The 14,123-nt window shown below is 43.2% G+C and overlaps 6 non-coding genes across 6 annotated transcripts; 2 read left to right on the top strand and 4 right to left on the bottom strand.

The window, feature by feature from the left end:
• Positions 1 to 8,962: 8,962 nt before the first annotated feature.
• On the bottom strand, positions 8,963 to 9,035 carry trnav-uac (transfer RNA valine (anticodon UAC)). Its single transcript has one exon. It is a non-coding gene; the product is annotated as a tRNA-Val (tRNA).
• A 245-nt stretch (positions 9,036 to 9,280) lies between these two features.
• Positions 9,281 to 9,352, top strand: trnad-guc (transfer RNA aspartic acid (anticodon GUC)). Its single transcript has one exon. It is a non-coding gene; the product is annotated as a tRNA-Asp (tRNA).
• A 1,030-nt stretch (positions 9,353 to 10,382) lies between these two features.
• On the bottom strand, positions 10,383 to 10,455 carry trnav-aac (transfer RNA valine (anticodon AAC)). Its single transcript has one exon. It is a non-coding gene; the product is annotated as a tRNA-Val (tRNA).
• A 1,947-nt stretch (positions 10,456 to 12,402) lies between these two features.
• trnav-uac (transfer RNA valine (anticodon UAC)) lies at positions 12,403 to 12,475 on the bottom strand. Its single transcript has one exon. It is a non-coding gene; the product is annotated as a tRNA-Val (tRNA).
• Positions 12,476 to 12,720: 245 nt separating this feature from the next.
• Positions 12,721 to 12,792, top strand: trnad-guc (transfer RNA aspartic acid (anticodon GUC)). Its single transcript has one exon. It is a non-coding gene; the product is annotated as a tRNA-Asp (tRNA).
• A 1,029-nt stretch (positions 12,793 to 13,821) lies between these two features.
• Positions 13,822 to 13,894, bottom strand: trnav-aac (transfer RNA valine (anticodon AAC)). Its single transcript has one exon. It is a non-coding gene; the product is annotated as a tRNA-Val (tRNA).
• Positions 13,895 to 14,123: the final 229 nt, after the last annotated feature.

Genomic DNA, 14,123 nt, shown 5'->3' with positions numbered 1-14,123 from the left:
AACGGGAGATCGAAGAGAACAAGGGGAGGGGAGATCGAAGAGAAGAAGGGAGAGAACAAGGGACGAGTCTTCGGTCACGGCGACTTTTATAACCGTGTTTTTGGTCACGCCCGTCCTATTGTTTGGTCCAATCAGGATGGCTGACGTCCAAGTTTCTCCTCCGTTTGTCGCTGGTGTCAGCGGGAGTTGGATGTCAGCGGGGGAGCCAGGTATGGGTCCCCAGCCTGGCGCCTGGTTTTGGCGCTGAGATTTGAAATCTCTTTGTTCTCATTCACTACTATCAGGATGAGGACTTTACATGCAGGCCGCAGTGCCTCCTTTGTCTGAGCATGTGGGACCTTATGTATAATCTGTTATGAACAGAATTATTATTATGAGGTCCCCCAACACTTCTCAAGACCCTTTTGCCCCTTTAATTATAGATTCTTCTCAAGTCCAAATTAGTGCGCCAGAGCATGCTAGCAAAAAGTGGAGCCATTCACAACCCTCCTCTGCAGTGTCTCTAGGAGCTTTGGAGTTCTGCCAGGTAAGCATTTTGTGTTCAGGTGCGTTTCAAAGTGAAAAGCAACCAATGATAGCCAGTCTTTTTGAAATGTGTACAGGACAGTCCTTTAGCGAACATAGACTTGCCAGTGCACTTTGCCATATCCCAGCACTCTTTCACAGGAAATGCAGTTCCAACTTGCCATCTTGTGAACGCTCATGGTGTGTCACACACATTCAACCTGACAGGGCTTTGAGAGACCGTTCTTGAGGAAGGAGCGTTAGAAAAAAACTTGTTGCATATGTCGACTATGCTTTCCATGGGTACATGTGAATCAATAGAGCTAAAGCGGAGCCTCCAAATGTTTTTGCTCTCTTTGGAAAATACTTGAACCACAAACTTGCTTTGTTGCAGCTTAAATTCCACACAAAAATTGTGTGTCAAGTGTGATTTGGTGTCCTACAGACCACAAAATGGCAAATTTGGTCCTCGTTAGTATAGTGGCCAGTATCTCCGCTTGTCACGCGCAAGACCAATTCAATTCAATTCAATTTTATTTATATAGCGCCAAATCACAACAAAGTTATTTCAAGGCACTTTACAAAGTAAGGTTTAAAACCTCACACAACTAAACCCAACAAATCCCACATACAGCAAGCATTTAATTTGACAGCAACAGTGGAGAGGAAAAACTCCCTCTCTAACGAGGAAGAAACCTCCAGCAGAACCAGACTGGATGTGGGCGGCCATCTGCCTCGACCGGTTGGGGTGAGAGGATAGAGAGATAGAAAAGCACAGCAACAGCAACAAGCAACAACAAGCAACAACAGAGCACAGGCAGGATGGTAGGACCAGGGACTGGATGCAGGCAGGATGGTTGGATCCGCAGCTGCCCATCACAGACACCAAACTTTGAGTCCAATGATACCTGTGGGTGAGGACAGAGAGGGAGAAAGAGTGGGGGTGGGGGGGAGAGAGGAGAGAAGCACAACTACTGGACAGAAAGAGACAAGGTTAGTTAAACATGGGACAATGATGGGAGGTTATGGGACAGAGGAGGTAGAAGGAAACAGAGGAGCTCAGTGTATAAATTAAGTCCCCCAGCAGTCTATGTCTATTGCAGCTTAACTAAGAGATGGTTCCTGTGACTAACAATAATTGCCAGTGACCTGAACCATCTCTAACTATAAGCTTTATCAAAAAGGAAGGTTTTAAGCCTAATCTTAAAGGTGGAGAGTGTGTCAGCTTCTCGAACCTGAAGAGGGAGCTGGTTCCAGAGGAGAGGAGCTTGGTAGCTAAAAGCTCTGCCCCCTGTTCTACATTTAAACACTCTAGGAACCGCAAGTAGCCCAGCGCTCTGAGAACGAAGTGTTCTGCTGGGAGCATAAGGAACTATAAGGTCTTTAAGATAAGAAGGAGCTTTATCATTGAGTACTTTGTATGTGAGTAGGAGAATTTTAAATTCTATCCTACATTTTACAGGCAGCCAGTGCAGAGAAGCTAATGTAGGAGAAATGTGATCTCTCTTTCTAAGTCCTGTCAGAACTCTGGCTGCAGCATTTTGAATGAGCTGTAGGTTTTTTAAGGAGCTGTTAGGACATCCTATGAGTAAGGAGTTACAGTAGTCCAGCCTAGAGGTAACAAATGCATGGATCAGTTTCTCTGCATCGCTCTGAGAGAGGATGCTTCTGATTTTAACTATATTTCTAAGGTGGAAGTAGGCGGTTCTGGAGATTTGTTTAATGTATGATGTAAAAGAGAGATCCTGGTTAAAGATGACACCAAGGTTCCTCACAGTAGAATCTGAAGCTAATGTTATGCCATCCAGGGTGGCTATCTGACTTAATAGTGTCTCTCTCAGATTTTTAGGCCCAACAATAAGAATCTCGGTTTTATCTGAGTTTAGTTGAAGGAAGTTTTGGGACATCCAGGATTTGATGACTTTTAAACAACCCTGAATTTTGACTAGTTGATCTGTTTCATTTGGTTCCAAGGACATGTATAGCTGAGTATCATCTGCGTAAAAATGAAAATTAATAGAATGCTTTCTAATAATCTCACCTAGAGGAGACATGTATAAGCTAAACAGAATTGGACCCAGCACAGAACCCTGTGGAACTCCATAGCTAATCCTTGTGCGTGTGGAGAATTTATCATTAACATGAACAAACTGGAATCTGTTCAACAAATAGGATTTAAACCATCCCAATGCTGTTCCATTAATCCCGATTCTATGTTCTAGTGTCTGTAATAGAATGTGATGATCAATTGTATCAAATGCAGCACTAAGATCTAACAGGACAAGGACAGAAACTAGACCATTGTCCGAAGCTAATAGAAGATCATTAGTGACTCTAACCAGAGCTGTTTCTGTGCTATGATGTTTTCTAAATCCTGACTGAAAATCTTCATACAGGTTATTCCCACTAAGGTGGTCAGATAATTGTTAAGCCACGATTTTTTCCAGAATCTTGGAAATAAAGGGTAAATTTGAAATGGGCCTATAGTTGGCTAGTTGTCCAGGGTCAAGGGTTGGTTTTTTCAATAGAGGTTTGACCACAGCCACCTTAAAAGCCTGTGGTACATAGCCTAGTTGTAAAGATTGGTTGATTTGATTTAATATGGATGAGCTGATTAAAGGTAGAGCTTCTTTGAGTAATCTGGTTGGGATTGGATCTAAAAGACAAGTGGACGACTTGGAAGAGTTAATTATTGAGGTTAACTCCATATGAGTTATGGGGGAGAAGCTGTCTAGGTAAGACAGAGGATTTAATAAATTTAAAGTTGATGGATCTAGACAGTGCTTTCTGTCATTTGGAAGAAGTCGCTGCTGAATGTTTTTTCTAATGATGATAATTTTATTAGTAAAGTAGTTCATAAAGTCATTGCTGCTGAGATTTAAGGGGATAGTAGACTCAATACAGCTATGACTCTTTGTCAGCCTGGCTACAGTGCTGAAAAGAAACCTGGGGTTGTTTTTGTTTTCCTCAATTAGGGAGGAATAATATGTTTTTCTAGCAGCACAAAGTGCTTTTTTATATTTCATTAGACTGTCCTTCCATGCAATGCAGTTTACATTTATTTTGTTGGAACGCCACTGTCTTTCTAGTTGTCTAGTCCTTTGCTTTAGACTGCGGATGTCTGAGTTATACCACGGAGCTAACCTCCTCTGATTCACTGTCTTCTTCTTCAGAGGAGCCACTGTGTCTAACATTGTACGTAGAGAAGCTGCAGCATCATCTACAAGACAGTCAACCTGTTCATAAGGATTAAGGTGACTGTTCTCTGTGTATCTGCAAGACATTGAGGCAAAAGATGATGGAATCATCTGCTTGAATCTGGCAACAGCATTGTCAGATAAACATCTGCTATAGTAACATTTCTTTCCAGCTGTTATAGGGTCAGTTGTGCTAAATTCAAAAGTTAATAAGAAATGGTCAGATAACAGAGGGTTTTGGGGAAGAACTATTAAATTATCAATTTCAACTCCATATGTCAGGACAAGATCTAGGGTGTGGTTAAAACGATGAGTGGGTTCATTTACCTGCTGTGTAAAACCAATAGTGTCTATTAAGGAGTTAAAAGCAGTGCTGAGACAGTTGCTGTCAACATCTACATGAATGTTAAAGTCTCCCACTACAATGACTTTATCTGTGCTAAGAACTAAGTCAGATAAGAATTCAGAGAATTCAGTTAAGAACTCTGAATATGGAGCAGGAGGACGGTAAACAATACAAAACACAACTGGTTTCTGAGTTTTAGAGTCTGGGTGAGAAAGGCTCAGAGTGAGGCTCTCAAATGAGTTATAACTATGTTTAGGTTTAGGAGTAATTAATAAATCTGATTTATAAACTGCTGCTACTCCTCCACCTCTACCTGTACTTCTTGGAACATGATAGTTGATGTGACTCATTGGAGTCGACTCATTTAAAGTAACATATTCATCCTCATGCTGCCAGGTTTCAGTGAGACAGAACAGATTTATGTGATGGTCACTTATCAAGTCATTTATTAAAAAGGATTTAGATGAGAGAGATCTGATATTTAATAAACCACACTTTATTAGCTTACTATTACTTTGTTCCGTAAGAGGAACTGTTTTGATGTTTATTAAATTCTGGTAAGTCACTCCTCTTTGATTTGTTTGTGACTTGTATAGTTTAGGTGGTCGAGAAGCAGACACAGTCTCTATGCGATAACTAAGAGTGGGTCGCGGCTGTAGAGAACATGCAGAGAGGCGTGTAAGACTGCGACTCTGCGTCCTGGGCTCCACTCTGAGTTGTCACGGAGTGGGGGAACTAAGCAACATGGCCATGTTACTAGAGAGCAGAGAGGCTCCGTTCAACGTGGGATGGACGCCGTCTCTTCTAATCAGCCCAGGTTTTCCCCAAAAAGTGCTCCAATTAGCCACAAAGCCCACATCGTTTGCAGGACACCACCTAGACAACCAGCGGTGGAGCGATGACAGCCGGCTATACATGTCATCGCTGGTCACATTGGGGAGGGGACCAGAGAAAACTACGGAGTCCGACATTGTTTTGGCGAACGAACACACCGACTCAATGTTAGTTTTAGTGACTTCCGATTGGCGTAACCGGGCGTCATTAGCTCCTGCGTGTATTACGATCTTAGCGTACTTACGTTTATCCTTAGACAGGAGCTTAAGATAAGACTCAATGTCGCCCGCTCTGGCCCCAGGCAAACACCTAACTATGACCGCTGGATTCTCTAACTTCACGTTTCGGACTATGGAGTCACCAATGATCAGAGTGGGTTTCTCAGCGGGTGTGTCGCTGAGTGGGGAAAATCTGTTTGAAACGTGAAGCGGTTGGTGGTGCACCGTGGGCGCCTGCCTAAAGCTACGTTTCTTACGAGCCGTGACCCAGTCGTTGCCCAGCTGCCTGGGACCTGCCGGGGGACTGGTAGCAGCTAAGCTAGGAGGCTCCGCACCGGCTAAAGGGACCTGGCTAGCTGGCCTGTTTTCTAAAGTGCGAAGCCGAGACTCTAAGTCTAACAACCTCGCCTCCAACCCTGCAACTAGCGTACACCTATTACAGATACCATTACCATCACTAAAGGAGGCGGAGGATAAGCTAAACATAAGACACACCGAGCACCGAACAGAGCGAGAGGGAGAGGAAAAGGGGGAAGCCATAGCAGGAAAGTAAGCTAGGAGCTACGCTAGCGGAGAAAACACTTAGATAACAGTGTAAATTAGCAGGACGTTTAATGAAAGGAAAAGATGCTTGAGTGTTACAAGCTTGTTTTGCAACTTTTAGCAGTCGCTATCGGATATAAAACGATAATATTTAGAAAAGAGCGGAGAGTAATGCTGTACACACACAGCGGCAGCAAACCTCAGTAACCGGAAGTGACGCGATACGCTTACCGTCAGTGTAACCAGAGCAGAACCAACCAGGGTTCGATCCCCTGGCGGGGAGTGTTTTTCTTTGTCATCCCACAACATGACGCATGAATTTACTTTCTTTTATAAAAAAAACAGCTGAGGATTGCTGCTTTTGACTACCACAAAGTAACTCTTTTTTGCTGGAGTAGCTCAGGCGGGAGAGTGTTAGGATGAAGATCTGCATCCTTCGGTCCATCCCAGGTTTCAGCAACAGATGTCCAAACTCAGAGATGCAAAACGCAAAGATGTCCTCACGTTTGATTTGTTGCTTTTTAGAAGAATCGCCAGATCATGTGCCATGCATTTCTACTCCATAGATATTTTGAACATGGCTACAGTGGCATAAAAATTACCCCTGCATGGAGAAAGTTGAAAGAAAAACTTACCTTTTTCTGCCTGGCATCAAACAAGTGACCTTTTGCGTGTGAAGAAACGTGATAACCACTACATGACAGAAACCCATACCATGTTGCACATTGACTTCCTCGTTAAGCAGAATCTTTGACTCACTTTTTGAACAACATGACTTTGTGTTGCTCTCGCCTTGTCAGCAAGAGGTGGAGGTTCCTCGACAGGAAATGGTCTAGTGCAGCCTTAAACCCTAACAGCTCTATGATCTGCATTCCAACACACACTGCTCTGGCCAGACACACCAACAATGGCAGCCACCCAAGATGGCTGCAACAGCTGACTGCTCTCTTCTCAAGACCCTTTTGCCCCCTTAATTATAGATTCTTCTCAAGTCCAAATTGGTGCGCCAGAGTATGCTAGCAAAAAGTGGACCCATTGACAAACCTCCTCTGCAGTGTCTCTAGGAGCTTTGGAGTTCTGCCAGGTAAGCATTTTGTGTTCAGGTGCGTTTCAAAGTGAAAAGCAACCAATGATAGCCTGTCTTTTTGAAATGTTTACAGGACAGTCCTTTAGTGAACATAGACTTGCCAGTGCACTTTGCCATATCCCGGCACTCTTTCACCGGAAATGCAGTTCCAACTGGCCATCTTGTGAACGGTCATGGTGTGTCACACACATTGATTATCTACATCGGACAAAACATTACGTGAAAGTTTCGAACCAGGGGCCTTTTGCGTGTTAGGCAAACGTGATAACCACTACACTACAGAAACCTGACATGGCTTTGAGAGACAGTTCTTGAGGAAGGAGCGGTCCAAAAAAACTTGTTGAAAGTGCCGACTATGCTTTCCATGGGTACATGTGAATCAATGGAGCTAAAGCGGAGCCTCCAAATGTTTTTGGTCACTTTGGAAAATACTTGAACCACAAATTTGCTTTGTTAAAGCCTAATTTCCACACAAAAATTGTGTGTCAAGTGTGACTTGGTGTCCTACAGACCATAAAATGGCAAATTTGGTCCTTGTTAGTATAGTGGCCAGTATTCTGCTTGTCACGCGGAAGACCAGGGTTCGATTCCCTGACGGGGAGTGTTTTTCTTTGTCATCCCACCACATGACGCATGAATTTATTTTCTTTTATTAAAAAAACAGCTGAGGATTGCTGCTTTTGACTACCACAAAGTCACTCTTTTTTGCTGGAGTAGCTCAGGCGGGAGAGTGTTAGGATGAAGATCTGCATCCTTCGGTCCATCCCAGGTTTCAGCAACAGATGTCCAAACTCTGAGATGCAAAACGCAACCATGTCCTCATGTTTGATTTGTTGCTTTTTAGAAGAATCAACAAATCATGTGCCACGCATTTCTACTATATAGATATTTTGAACATGGCTACAGTGGCATAAAAATTGCCTATGCATGGAGAAAGTTAAAAGAAAAACTTACCTTCTTTCTGCCTGGCATCAAACAAGGGACCTTTTGCGTGTGAAGCAAACGTGATAACCACTACATGACAGAAACCCATACCATGTTGCACATTGACTTCCTCTTTAAGCAGAATCTTCGACTCACGTTTTGAACAACATGACTTTGTGTTGCTCTTGCCTTGTCAGCAAGACGTGGAGGTTCCTCGACAGGAAATGGTCTATTGCAGCCTTAAACCCTAACAGCTCTATGATCTGCATTCCAACACAAACTGCTCTGGCCAGACACACCAACAATGGCAGCCACCCAAGATGGCTGCAACAGCTGACTGCTCTCTTCTCAAGACCCTTTTGCCCCCTTAGCTATAGATTCTTCTCAAGTCCAAATTAGTGCGCCTGAGCATGCTAGCAAAAAGTGGAGCCATTGACAACTGTTATGGGAAAAATTGTCTCTGTCTTATTTCTATGTCTCTTCCTTACTTCTATGCAGTTATTATATGATTTATGACTTATGTTCTGCAATTAATATCTTATGTTTTGCCTTACTGTATGCATTTGACATTTCACCTACATTGTTCAATGGTTGTCTCTGCCTGATAGACTCTCAACTCTAGCTCCCAAACCCAAGGTCAGGGAGTTGTGTCCCTGTCTGTTGAGACTTGGTGCTCCTTTCTCACAGATAGTTGGACGTCAGCAATGCAGGTGTGAGAATGTAAATATCTTAACACACACTGTGACAGGGAGGAGATGGTGCATGTAATTTGATTGGGTTAGAAAGACATTCCACCCTAGTCGGACAGAGAAGCTAAAAGGCAGAAGCAACTTGAAGATTGTGGGCTCTTTGCATCAAACCTTTGTGGTGCGTGCACTGATCTCCCCAGCTGGTTTTTGGTTTGTTTATGTGCACGATCAACATCCATGCTTTTTATTTGCTTTCCCCATTATTTTTATTTTCTTTATTATTTCAATAAATCGCACAAAAAGACAACTCTCTCTCATCTACTTCTTTATGGAAAATTTCCACCACAACAACCCTCCTCTGCAGTGTCTCTAGGAGCTTTGGAGTTCTGCCAGGTAAGCATTTTGTGTTCAGGTGCGTTTAAAAGTGAAAAGCAACCAATGATAGCCTGTCTTTTTGAAATGTTGATAGGACAATACTTTAGTGAACATAGACTTGCCAGTGCACTTTGCCATATCCTGGGACTCTTTCACAGGAAATGCAGTTCCGACTGACCATCTTGTGAACGCTCATGGACTGTCACACACATTGATTATCTACATCGGACAAAACATTAGGTGAAAGTTTCTGCCTGGTTTCGAACCAGGGGCCTTTTGCTTGTAAGGCAAACGTGATAACCACTACACTACAGAAACCTGACATGGCTATGAGAGACAGTTCTTGAGGAAGGAGCGGTCCAAAAAAACTTGTTGAAAGTGCCGACTATGCTTTCCATGGGTACATGTGAATCAATGGAGCTAAAGCGCAGCCTCCAAATGTTTTTGGTCACTTTGGAAAATACTTGAACCACAAATTTGCTTTGTTAAAGCCTAATTTCCACACAAAAATTGTGTGTCAAGTGTGACTTGGTGTCCTACAGACCATAAAATGGCAAATTTGGTCCTTGTTAGTATAGTGGCCAGTATCTCCGCTTGTCACGCGGAAGACCAGGGTTCGATTCCCTGACGGGGAGTGTTTTTCTTTGTCATCCCACCACATGACGCATGAATTTATTTTCTTTTATTAAAAAAACAGCTGAGGATTGCTGCTTTTGACTACCACAAAGTCACTCTTTTTTGCTGGAGTAGCTCAGGCGGGAGAGTGTTAGGATGAAGATCTGCATCCTTCGGTCCATCCCAGGTTTCAGCAACAGATGTCCAAACTCTGAGATGCAAAACGCAACCATGTCCTCATGTTTGATTTGTTGCTTTTTAGAAGAATCGACAGATCATGTGCCACGCATTTCTACTATATAGATATTTTGAACATGGCTACAGTGGCATAAAAATTGCCCATGCATGGAGAAAGTTAAAAGAAAAACTTACCTTCTTTCTGCCTGGCATCAAACAAGGGACCTTTTGCGTGTGAAGCAAACGTGATAACCACTACATGACAGAAACCCATACCATGTTGCACATTGACTTCCTCTTTAAGCAGAATCTTCGACTCACTTTTTGAACAACATGACTTTGTGTTGCTCTTGCCTTGTCAGCAAGACGTGGAGGTTCCTCGACAGGAAATGGTCTATTGCAGCCTTAAACCCTAACAGCTCTATGATCTGCATTCCAACACACACTGCTCTGGCCAGACACACCAACAATGGCAGCCACCCAAGATGGCTGCAACAGCTGACTGCTCTCTTCTCAAGACCCTTTTGCCCCCTTAATTATAGATTCTTCTCAAGTCCAAATTAGTGCGCCAGAGCATGCTAGCAAAAAGTGGAGCCATTCACAACCCTCCTCTGCAGTGTCTCTAGGAGCTTTGGAGTTCTGCCAGGTAAGCATTTTGTGTTCAGGTGCGTTTAAAAGTGAAAAGCAACCAATGATAGCCTGTCTTTTTGAAATGTTGACAGGACAGTCCTTTAGTGAACTTAGACTTGCCAGTGCACTTTGCCATATCCCGGGACTCTTTCACAGGAATTGCAGTTCCAACTGGCCATCTTGTGAACGCTCATGGTGTGTCACACACATTGATTATCTACATCGGACAAAACATTACGTGAAAGTTTCTGCCTGGTTTCGAACCAGGGGCCTTTTGCGTGTTAGGCAAACGTGATAACCACTACACTACAGAAACCTGACAGGGCTTTGAGAGACCGTTCTTGAGGAAGGAGCGTTAGAAAAAAACTTGTTGCATATGTCGACTATGCTTTCCATGGGTACATGTGAATCAATAGAGCTAAAGCGGAGCCTCCAAATGTTTTTGGTCTCTTTGGAAAATACTTGAACCACAAACTTGCTTTGTTGCAGCTTAAATTCCACAAAAAAAATGTGTGTCAAGTGTGACTTGGTGTCCTACAGACCACAAAATGGCAAGTTTGCTCCTCGTTAGTATAGTGGCCAGTATCTCCGCTTGTCACGCGAAGACCAGGATTCGATTCCCTGACGGGGAGTGTTTTTCTTTGTCATCCCACCACATGGCGCATGAATTTACTTTCTTTTATAAAAAAAAAACAGCTGAGGATTGTTGCTTTTGACTACCACAAAGTCACTCTTTTTTGCTGGAGTAGCTCAGGCGGGAGAGTGTTAGACTGAAGATCTGCATCCTTCGGTCCATCCCAGGTTTCAGCAACAGATGTCCAAACTCTGAGATGCAAAACGCAACCATGTCCTCACGTTTGATTTGTTGCTTTTTAGAAGAATCGACAGATCATGTGCCATGCATTTCTACTTCATAGATATTTTGAACATGGCTACAGTGGCATAAAAATTACCCCTGCATGGAGAAAGTTGAAAGAAAAACTTACCTTCTTCTGCCTGGCATCAAACAAGTGACCTTTTGCGTGTGAAGCAAACGTGATAACCACTACATGACAGAAACCCATACCATGTTGCACATTGACTTCCTCTTTAAGCAGAATCTTTGACTCACTTTTTGAACAACATGACTTTGTGTTGCTCGTGCCTTGTCAGCAAGACGTGGAGGTTCCTCGACAGGAAATGGTCTATTGCAGCCTTAAACCCTAACAGCTCTATGATCTGCATTCCAACACACACTGCTCTGGCCAGACACACCAACAATGGCAGCCACCCAGGATGGCTGCAACAGCTGACTGCTCTTTTCTCAAGACCCTTTTGCCCCCTTAATTATAGATTCTTCTCAAGTCCAAATTAGTGCGCCAGAGCATGCTAGCAAAAAGTGGAGCCATTGACAACTGTTATGGGAAAAATTGCCTCTTCCTTATGTCTATGTCTCTTCCTTACTTCTATGCAGTTATTATATGATTTATGACTTATGTTCTGTAATTAATATCTTATGTTTTGCCTTACTGTATGCATTTGACATTTCACCTACATTGTTCAATGGTTGTCTCTGCCTGATACACTCTCAACTCTAGCTCCCAAACCCAAGGTCAGGGAGTTGTGTCCCTGTCTGTTGAGACTTGGTGCTCCTTTCTCACAGATAGTTGGACGTCAGCAATGCAGGTGTGAGAATGTAAATATCTTAACACACACTGCGACAGGGAGGAGATGGTGCATGTAATTTGATTGGGTTAGAAAGACATTCCACCGTAGACGGACAGAGAAGCTAAAAGGCAGAAGCAACTTGAAGATCGTGGGCTCTTTGCATTAAACCTTTGTGGTGCGTGCACTGATCTCCCCAGCTGGTTTTTGGTTTGTTGATGTGCACGATCAACATCCATGCTTTTTATTTGCTTTCCCCATTATTTTTATTTTCTTTATTATTTCAATAAATCGCACAAAAGGACAACTCTCTCTCATCTACTTCTTTACGGAAAATTTCCACCACAACAACCCTCCTCTGCAGTGTCTCTAGGAGCTTTGGAGTTCTGCCAGGTAAGCATTTGTGTTCAGGTGCGTTTCAAAGTGAAAAGCAACCAATGATAGCCTGTCTTTTTGAAATGTTTACAGGACAGTCCTTTAGTGAACATAGACTTGCCAGTGCACTTTGCCATATCCCGGCACTCTTTCACAGGAAATGCAGTTCCAACTGGCCATCTTGTGAACGGTCATGGTGTGTCACACACATTGATTATCTACATCGGACAAAACATTACGTGAAAGTTTCTGCCTGGTTTCGAGCCAGGGGCCTTTTGCGTGTAAGGCAAACGTGATAACCACTACACTACAGAAACCTGACATGGCTTTGAGAGACAGTTCTTGAGGAAGGAGCGGTCCAAAAAAACTTGTTGAAAGCGCCGACTATGCTTTCCATGGGTACATGTGAATCAATGGAGCTAAAGCGGAGCCTCCAAATGTTTTTGGTCACTTTGGAAAATACTTGAACCACAAATTTGCTTTGTTAAAGCCTAAATTCCACACAAAAATTGTGTGTCAAGTGTGACTTGGTGTCCTACAGACCACAAAATGGCAAATTTGGTCCTCGTTAGTATAGTGGCCAGTATCTCCGCTTGTCACGCGGAAGACCAGGGTTCGATTCCCTGACGGGGAGTGTTTTTCTTTGTCATCCCACCACATGACGCATGAATTTACTTTCTTTTATAAAAAAACAGCTGAGGATTGCTGCTTTTGACTACCACAAAGTAACTCTTTTTTGCTGGAGTAGCTCAGGCGGGAGAGTGTTAGGATGAAGATCTGCATCCTTCGGTCCATCCCAGGTTTCAGCAACAGAAGTCCAAACTCTGAGATGCAAAACGCAACCATGTCCTCACGTTTGATTTGTTGCTTTTTAGAAGAATCGACAGATCATGTGCCATGCATTTCTACTTCATAGATATTTTGAACATGGCTACAGTGGCATAAAAATTACCCCTGCATGGAGAAAGTTGAAAGAAAAACTTACCTTGTTCTGCCTGGCATCAAACAAGTGACCTTTTGCGTGTGAAGCAAACGTGATAAACCACTACATGACAGAAACCCATACCATGTTGCACATTGACTTCCTCTTTAAGCAGAATCTTTGACTCACTTTTTGAACAACATGACTTTGTGTTGCTCTTGCCTTGTCAGCAAGAAGTGGAGGTTCCTCGACAGGAAATGGTCTAGTGCAGCCTTAAACCCTAACAGCTCTATGATCTGCATTCCAACACACACTGCTCTGGCCAGACACACCAACAATGGCAGCCACCCAAGATGGCTGCAACAGCTGATTGCTCTCTTCTCAAGACCCTTTTGCCCCCTTAATTATAGATTCTTCTCAAGTCCAAATTAGTGCGCCAGAGCATGCTAGCAAAAAGTGGACCCATTGACAAACCTCCTCTGCAGTGTCTCTAGGTGCTTTGGAGTTCTGCCAGGTAAGCATTTTGTGTTCAGGTGCGTTTCAAAGTGAAAAGCAACCAATGATAGCCTGTCTTTTTGAAACGTTTACAGGACAGTCCTTTAGTGAACATAGACTTGCCAGTGCACTTTGCCATATCCCGGCACTCTTTCACAGGAAATGCAGTTCCAACTGGCCATCTTGTGAACGGTCATGGTGTGTCACACACATTGATTATCTACATCGGACAAAACATTACGTGAAAGTTTCAGCCTGGTTTCGATTCAGGGGCCTTTTGCGTGTTAGGCAAACGTGATAACCACTACACTACAGAAACCTGACAGGGATTGAGAGACAGTTCTTGAGGAAGGAGCGTTCGAAAAAAACTTGTTGCATATGTCGACTATGCTTTCCATGGGTACATGTGAATCAATAGAGCTAAACCGGAGCCTCCAAATGTTTTTGGCCTCTTTGGAAAATACTTGAACCACAAACTTGCTTTGTTGCAGCTTAAATTCCACACAAAAATTGTGTGTCAAGTGTGACTTGGTGTCCTACAGACCACA

Source organism: Betta splendens, chromosome 14, assembly GCF_900634795.4.
Source record: "Betta splendens chromosome 14, fBetSpl5.4, whole genome shotgun sequence".
Lineage (NCBI taxonomy): Eukaryota > Metazoa > Chordata > Actinopteri > Anabantiformes > Osphronemidae > Betta > Betta splendens.
This window is presented reverse-complemented; position numbering and strand designations above follow the sequence as displayed.